Below are 8,095 nucleotides of genomic sequence, written 5' to 3' on the forward strand. Positions count from 1 at the left end.
TCACGAGAGTTGGGTCGCTTTTACGACCCCCACCTCTTCTCTAAAGCGGCGCATCAGTTGCTTTCGCGACTCCCTCACAGGCTATGACTTTTGCTTTCACATCGCTTAAGCAAGTGTCGCAAAAGCAACCTACCCCTCACAATCGCGAGGTCTGCACCACGTACAAAATCCTCCAAGTCTCAAAGTCTCTAAATGACCCTCGGAATTTGATCTGAATCTCGTATACACAAACCATATATGCAATCCTACTAAATTCGATATTTCGGACTCAACGGAACCATCAAAATTCGATTTTGAGGTTTCCTTGATCCGGAAACCAAAATGTCTCAACTAATCAACATTATGCCTCAAAAGACCAAAACACACTCGGAGCTTCTGAAAAATATACAGAAACTCTCCCTAGGCTTAAAATCACCATGATTCAATTCCGAGCGTCCGATCCTCAAACGTTGATCAAAGTCAACCCTATGGCCAAAAACTCAAATATTTCCAACTCAACATCTCAAATCCATGATATACCCCGAATATGATTCCATCAACTCTCCTAGACCAATTTCAACATTCCGGAATTGATGGAATCAACGAAATTCCGTTCTAAGACTCGAAATTTTGAATGACCTGAAATACCACTTTTGAGTCATTCTAAACCTCTAAAACTCAAAATTTATCAAAAATCTCAACTTTTCAAGAAAACCATGAAATCAATATCAGATATCAATCAAATATGACTCACAAAAACTACTGGAAGGTATAAAATGATCTTTTTACAAAAAAAATTAAAAATGACCTTTAGGGTCATTACAATTAAAGTCTATAAAATAGCTAATTGTAAATATTCTTATGATTTCTTCCACCAAAAATATACATACATACATACATACATACATATATATATATATATATATATATATATATATATATATTTATTATTATTATTATTATTTTAATTATTATTTTTATTTTAAAGAAAAATTGCTTTGATATGCATTACTTTTAAATCGAGGATCTTTTGAATACAATCTTTCTACTTTCATGAGAGAGGAGTAAGGTGTACGTACACTTTATTCATTTTAGACCACATTTATGAAATTTTATTGAATATGTTATTATTTTATTTTTTGTTAGATGAATCATAGAAGTTATCCACGTAGTAATTACTTAAATTACTAGAAAACAAACTTTTTGAGAATTTAAAACACCCCCTTAGATTCTTCCTTCTTGATATCTTTATTTCAATTTTCCTTCCCTTTTTGCTTTTCATAAGATGAGAAATGAAATTCTTATCAATAAAGAAAAAGTTTATTTAACTAATTAATTGAGTTATTAAAAAAAGATTTAATTGGGTAGGGGAAGAGGGAAATAGGGGAGGGGTATTTTTATTTAAAAAAGAAAAAATGGTCAAAAATATCCTTAAACTATTTGAAATGAACAAAAATGTGTTTCGATTATAATTTGATCCAAAAATGCCTTTGTCGTCAATAATTTGATCCAAAAAGGCCCTTATTGTTATTTAATGGGTCAAAATGCCATTATTGTTACAAAATAGGTCAAAAATGCCCTTTTTCGAATATATATAAATCTTGTTCATTATAAAAATATTATTTTTAAGAAACTCCATTCTTGTTTTCTTTCTATTTAAACCACTTTAAGTAATAAAAATGTAGAAAATTATTTTATTATTCGTAATCTCATTTTATCAGTTAAAAAAGAATAATTTCATGTACTCTAAGTTTTAACGGATAATATATGTCGTATATATAAGATCATCATAAATTCATCATTAATTTTTATTCAAATAATGATAAAAATAATTATAATAAAATAAGAAATATTTTTCATTTTTAAAATATTTTTCTAATTGAAGTAGAATAAATATTTGGTAATAAACAAAATATTATTAGGAAAAATATGTGTTTAAAAAATAAATAAATAATATATTTATTTGAAAAGTGATATTTTTGATCCATTAAATAACAATAAGGACATTTTTGGACCAAAATATTAATGACAAGGATATTTTTGAATTACACTATAAATGAAGGGCCGTTCATTTCAAATAGTTTAAGATTTTTATTTTTTTTAATTGGGTAGAGGAAGAGGGAAAGAGGGGAGGGGTATTTTTATTTAAAAAATATAAGAGGAAGAAAAAGGAGAAATATAAAGTGAAAAAAGAAGAAGGATAGTGGGTGGAGAATCTTTGACCAGTTTGCATTCTAAAGTTGATTAATTAAAGCAAAGACAATTTTCATGCTTTGATTTTCTGTTGGAACTCATTGATAGAATTGAATATATATAATATTGTACTAATATTAACATGTTTAATGTGCATCGCCGGTGGAATTCGTTGTTGTTATGATTTTTTTTTATCTCTTTTCCCAGTTTCATTAGTATATTCACGTAAATGGAAAGATGAGGTTAGTACAATATAAAGTATTAATATCAATAAAATAATTATAACAATAAACACTTTTTTCGTTTTGTCTTCTGTTACACATCTCTAGTACGACAAAAACACATCTCTAGTACGACAAAAACTTACATGCATTTGAGTGAGTGTATGTATATACGTCAATGTCATGTGTGAGTCCAGAACCAAAATAATAGATGAAAAATAACGTAGTCAAACAAAGCTAACAAAAATTACATATATAAATTTATTATGCTATATAAATTTCACTAAAGGATTAGACTTAACGTCCGTTATATGTCAATAATCTTATGTAAAGCACTAAATAAGTGTGTCATACGATACTACTAAAAAACTATTAAAAAATAACGAAAATAACAGTGATGGACTACATCGCTCAAAAAAGCAACGAAATTTGAGACGCGATGGACAAAGACTATATGTCTGTCGCTTTTTTTGGCAGATTTTTGCGCCATATATAAATATATTTAAAAATTAATTATAAAATAAAAATAATGACGGAATCGTCACTTTTAATTGAAAATAATTAAATATTATTTAAAAATTGCTTCTCCATCCGTCGTTTTTTATTATATTTTATTTATCATTTTTTTAAATAAGCGACGGACAGCATCTCCCAGTCCGTCGCTTTTTTGGTCAAAATGACGGTCAACTACTTTAAAAAAGCGACGGATAGGGCGACGCTGTCCGTCGCTCTTTCTGAAATATTTGAAACTCAAACCCGATTTTTTTCTCATTTCTGCTCTCTCTCTCTCTCTTTAAACCCTCCCCCTTCTCTCTAAAAATTCCAACCCCCAACCCCTCGCCGCCGTTCGTCGCTACCGCCGCCACGCCCTCCCCCGTCACCATTGTTGCCGTCGCCCCTCCCCACCGTCAGCCTCTCTCCGTATTGTTAATAAGGTTAGTTAGTTTTAGGGTTTTTTAATTTTGAAAAAATAATAATTTATTGATTTGTTCGTTAATTTATTTTATTTAATTTGTTTAATGTATGTTATTAACATAGTTAATTTGTATATGTGATTTTGAATTGATGAATGTTAGAAATTAGATTTTAGGTCTTTTCTTTGAGTTGGGATTTTTTTTGAATTAAATTGTGAATTGAATATTTTTTGGAGTTGGAATTAAAGTGTTGTTGATGTTCAAATGTTATGTTAAGTTGGTTAGTTCTTGAAGTTAGAATGTGAATGAAAATTTTAGGGCCTTAGTTTGAATTGTGGTTTTTTTTAATTAGATTGTGAATTGGGTATTGTGTTAGTTGGACTTAAAGTGATTTTGAAGATAAAATTACGGTTAGAACATGAAGTAATTAGAAATTAGAATTTAGGATATTTTATGTTTGGAAGATATTCAAGTTAGAAAAATATTGGGTTGACTGATTTTTGATGTTTGGAAGATATTCAAGTTATGAACTTTGACTTTAATTATTATATGAATTAATTAATTATAAATTGAATTAATCATAACTTGAACTTAATTATTATATGAATTAATTAATTATAACTTGAATTAATTAGAATTTGTAGTCTCGATGAATTGTAGTCATTATGAACTAATTAATTAAACTTGAATATATGTAATTTTGTAGATGGATCATCGTTTGTAGATGTATAACATGCATTATTGTAATGACCCTCAAGGTCATTTTTTTGAAATTTTTGTAAAATGACCATTTTACCCATCCCTTTAGATGCCCCGAGTCATTTCTAATTGTTATCGGGTGTTGATTTTTAGAAAATCCTATGAAAAGTTAAGTCCTTGGAAATTTTGAGTTTCATAAGTTTTAAGTGTTAAAAAGTGGTATTTGGGGTCAATCGGAGCTACAGATCTCAGAACGGAATTCCGTCGATTCCAGCAGCTCTGAAATGTCTAAATTGGGTTAGGAGACTTTACGGAATCAGTTTTGGAGCTGTAACGAAGATTTGAGGCCTTGAATTGAGAATTTGAGGAACTTTAAGCCAAGGTTTGACTTTGGTCAACTTTTGGAGTTTCGATGCTCGGAATGGAATTCCGACAACTCCGCTGGATTCAGGAGATGGTTTTTGGTCTAGAAGAAGTGTTGGTTGAATTTTTAGAGGTCCCGAGTCCATTTTGGTATTTTAAAGGCCTAAGTTAGTTTAGTTGCGACTTTTTGAGTTTTGGGCTAACGAAATCTCGAATTCAAATTCTGATGGTTCCATCAGCTCCGGAATGACCAAATTAGGCTAGTAGCACTGTTGGAATGACTATCGAGTCAATCAATACGAGTTTGGGGCTATTTGGCACTTTTGACTTTGAAACTTAGCCTATAGTTGACTTTGGTCAACATTCTTGGAAAATGCGCTCGAATAAAAATTCTGACAGCGCGGTTAGGTCCGGAATGTTGATTTTGGTCTAGAACGACCCTTCGTTCGCTTTTTGAGGCTTCCGGACTAATATCGAGGCATGTTGTGGAATATGACTTAAAATGACTCTTGGGTGTGGGACCCACTTTTTATTAAAATGATCTCGTATGGAAATTCTGAATGCGCCATTGAGTCCGGAATATCGAATTTAGTAGGGTAGCATATCTGGTTTATTTTTATCGGATTCCGAACGAATTCCGAGGGTCCATTCGGAGACTTTAAATTGTGGTAAAAACCAGAAAAAATCTGCAGCAGTGCAGAATATTTTCAGATTTTCTCCTCAACTTTGAACCCTCATTTCTTGAGTTCTAGAGCTCCAAATTGGGTGATTCAAAAGGCAAAATTGTGAGGTTTTTCGTGGAGAATGCATTGGAGAAATTGAAAACTGATTTGGAGTATTCGATTCTGGTAAAAATCGTGATTTTATTTGCAGCAGTATCCATTTTCGGAATGGATTTTTGAAGAACTTTGACAAGTTATATCTTGACCAATATAAATCCGATTTGGGTGATTCCAGAGGCTATCTTGCGTGGAAATTTAAGGAGAACATCGTGGAAGTTTCAGAATCTATTTTTGGCACGTCGTTCGAGGTAATAAATTGATTTTAAGCAGCAGATTTAGTCATTTTCGGAATGAAATTTTGTTGAAATTTGAAAGAGTGTATCTTGGTCAATATAACTCCGTTTTGAGTGATTCTTGAGGCTAGATAGTGGGGTTTTTCGCAAGGAACGACATGGTATAATTTGTTTTGATTGACAGTATGTCGTTTTTGAGAAATCGACGTGTAAAGAGGCTGCCTTATATCGTTTTCTTAGTTTAAAAATGTGGGAATTGATTTTTGATCGTCTTACGTAATTTCCCACCCCGAATTATGTTATAAATCTGATTTGTGTGATTGGGGTGACGTTTAGAACCTGTTTTGGGGGTCAAATCTGGAATTTCGTATGTGGGCCCCACAATTCCCGTTTTCGACCCCAAAATTGGTCCATTTCCAAAAATTATGAAATTAGTGTCTAAACGACCGTATCGACGTTGTGGTTCTATTTTTGACAGCTTGGCAGCGTTCCGAGGTCGTTCGAAAGGGAAAAGCTCCAGCACAGTGATTTGGAGCCCGCGTGTTTGGCCTACAGGTAGGCTACGGTTTACCTTTCTTTAGATTGAGCCGAAATGTGTGAAAGCATGTTGAAATAGTTGGAATTTGGGTTGGGTAGTTTGATTGTATATCTTAGGCGTTAGAAATCATGCTTTAGGCTTATTATCGGGTTTTCGGATATTTAGAAGCATGTGTATCTTGTCGTTATTTGTTAAGTTTTATAAGTAGAGTTGAATGAGCATGTTATTGATACAGTGGGGTATGTTGGCCTTAGTATAGGATGTAAACTTGCTTTAGATGTCCCGGCGTCGCTCCGGTAGACTTAGATCCTTGTAGAATGGTGTAGCGGGCTAGTGCCTAGTAGTTTGGCCTTAGCTAGGCGTTACTCTTGCTCTTAAAAATACCATCATCCATAACTCGATATAATCTTGACTTTTGTAAGGCGTCGGCAGCACTAGATTTCGTGATCGTTGACTTTGGCTCCGGTTTTAGTTTTGATGGCATATTGGTTGACTCATTGGAAATGAGATTCTCGGTACTATTATTGTTTAGTTGGAAAGGAGAATATTCGGCACCATAAGATAAAATATCTGTGAGTATCCGGGTACCCAGTCCCGGCCTCCATTCTGAATTATCGAGGAGCATCCGGGTACCCAGCCCCGGCCTCCGTCGACTTGGTAGTATGACGAGCATCTTGGTATCCAGTCCTGGCCTCGATCATATCGATGTGTTATGGCGAGCATCCGGGTACCCAGTCCCGGCCTCGACCGTACTTATGTATTATGGCAAGCATCCGGGTACCCAGTCCTGGCCTTGACCACTTTGAACATACAGGTGAGCCTCTGGGTCTCAGTCCCAGCCTCGACCCCTAAGTCACCACTAGATCGATTGACTCTTAGAGATTCTGGGTTTGGAAATGATATAATACTTCGGCTCCTAACATCGCAGATTCTTGGTTCCTAGCCTTGGTAGTTGTAGCTATTCTGTGTACTCGGCGGGCTTATGGGGGTTCGTCCGAGTTTTTATTTAACTTGCGCACGAGTGTCCCGGTTGGGCTTATGGGGGCCCAGTTGGGTATAGTTAGCTGTAGCTTTCATAGGTAGTACTTTTTTTTTCCTTTTGATGCTTATGTTGACTCCTATTTAGGCTATTCTTCTTTTTCATATTGTTTTTACCTTTTCTGCTCAGTCGGCCTATGATGCCTACTGGGTACCTGTTGTCTTGGTACTCATACTACACTCTGCATCTACTTTCGTGATGCAGGACCGAGCACCAGTTATCGCCGTGGATAAATCAAGCCTGTTGCAGTCAACTTCGGAGACTAGGGTGAGTACTTGGCGTTTTTAGATCATTCTTGTCTCCTTCAGCATGGATGGCCCGTCTTTTGCCTTCTGAGACTAGCCAGTTGTTTTATATCTTTTTGGTCCACTTTCGGGACTTGTACTCGTATTTTATTTTGTAGCAGCTCTGTACTTGTGACTTCCAGGTTCTGGGAGGGATCTTTAGTTGTTTAAAACATGTTTTGGTTTACTTCCGCTTATTCATTCTGTTTACTTTTATAATTCAATGCTCTTATATAGTTTTTGCCTTCAAACACATTACTTGAAGTTCCGGGTTGACGGGTTGGCTTACCTACTAGAGGGTTATAGTAGGTGCCATCATGACCTACGAAATTGGGTCGTGACAAGTTGGTATCAGAGCCCCAGGTTCGTTGGTCTCACTTGTACAGAGCTAACGTCTAGTAGAGTCTCGCGGATAGGTGCGGAGACGTCCGTAACTTATCTTCGGGAGGCTACATGATGTCATTAGGAACATTCTCTATGTTGTATCATTTCGTGCAGTGTTGTGTCTTATTAATTCTGTGAAATCTCATTTGTTCCACTCACTCTTTCACAGGAATGGTTCGTACGCGCGGTACCACCGGTAATGATAACGCACCAAGGCCCGGCATGCCTAGAGGTCGTCCTCGTGGGACAGGTAGGAGAGCAGCACCAGCTCCCAACCCAGAGATAGAGCCAGAGCTGGTAGAGGATCATCAGGACGCTCCTATTCCTACTCAGCCAGAGGGACCACCACCACCAGCACAGCCTCCAGCTGCACCAGTTATGACCCCTACACTACAGGCAGCGATTGTGCAGCTCCTCACGGCTATTGGAGTTGTACCACAGGCCCCGACCCCAGTATCAGGCATAC

The sequence above is a fragment of the Solanum dulcamara genome, chromosome 7 (assembly GCF_947179165.1).
Source record: "Solanum dulcamara chromosome 7, daSolDulc1.2, whole genome shotgun sequence".
NCBI classification, from domain to species: Eukaryota; Viridiplantae; Streptophyta; class Magnoliopsida; order Solanales; family Solanaceae; genus Solanum; species Solanum dulcamara.